Raw genomic sequence first — 1,279 nt, 5'->3', positions numbered from 1 at the left:
TAAGTAAAAAAAACAAAAAAAAACCCTAACTACCCAAAATCCGACCCACCCGTACCCGCCCCGAGAATCCCTCCTTAACCCATCTGAGTAGTTTCGAACCTCCATTCTCGTCTTGCTACAACACAACCCCCGCAATGAAAAGTGATAGGAAGAGAGCAAAAGAGTGTTACCTTTCTGTGATATCTGGCACGGATCCAAGTGGGAGTAACATGAGGCAGAGGGCTTCCTTCCACCGGCCTCGTCATCGAATGTGTCGACGACATCGCCGAAACCACTCTCATGTCGTCGGAGAGCACGCTCTTGAAGTGCTCCAAATCAAATATATGACCGAATTCATTGTGCATCAATGGTCAAAATAAAGTCACCATTCTAATGCTATAATAGGGAACAATATTTAATTAATACCAACAATGGAAAGAAATTGATTCCTATATAGATACCTTTCATCGTCCCAAATGACATTGACTTGCAAAATGAGAACAACCAAAGCAGCACCCAGAATCCTAGCAATAACAACAGCATCAACAATCTAATTTTTCAGTTGATTCATTCCACCAGAAACCACCACCATAAGATACTTTCTTCTGTTCTTCATAATCCCTTCACTCACTCTTCTATAATCTCTTGAGAAACTCAAACATGACTTGTTTCCCAACCCATCCGGTTGCTTCCAAAACTCACCACCATCACCATCATCATCACCAATAGACTCTTGCGTTTGTGCTTGTGCTTGTTCTTCTTCTCGTCTCTGCAAGATAACACCAAAGTTTGAATTTGGATGAAGACTCTGGAGTGAGAGGTGTGATTTTTGTGATGATGTTATTGTTGTTAAGGGACATCGGAATGTTAAAAATGGGGTGAAACCGAACTTGAACATGCTAATGAGTAGTGCTCTGTGATGCGGCTAACCGAATTGGATTCGGAGTGAAAAGCGAGCACTATACCATTGATGCGGTAGTGGCAGCAACTGTGGAGTAAGGGCTCTAAGACACTTGATAGGTGGTGGAGGTTGACGTTCAGGTAAGGCGTGGTATCTCTGCAATATCTGGTGACGACGGCAGTGGTTACTGGAGACGGTGCGCAGTGTGAAGCTTGCAGAACCATCATTGCGGGAGTTGTGTTGTAGCGGGACAGGAATGGAGGCTCGAAACTACTCAGATGGGTTAAGGAGGGAATTTTGGAGTGGGTACCGGTGGATCGGATTTTGGGTAATTAGGGTTTTGTTTCTGTTTTTTGGACTTAACAGCCTATGACAAAAAAAAAATTAGCGTACTACGTC

The sequence above is a fragment of the Arachis ipaensis genome, chromosome B03 (assembly GCF_000816755.2).
Source record: "Arachis ipaensis cultivar K30076 chromosome B03, Araip1.1, whole genome shotgun sequence".
NCBI lineage: Eukaryota > Viridiplantae > Streptophyta > Magnoliopsida > Fabales > Fabaceae > Arachis > Arachis ipaensis.
This window is presented reverse-complemented; position numbering follows the sequence as displayed.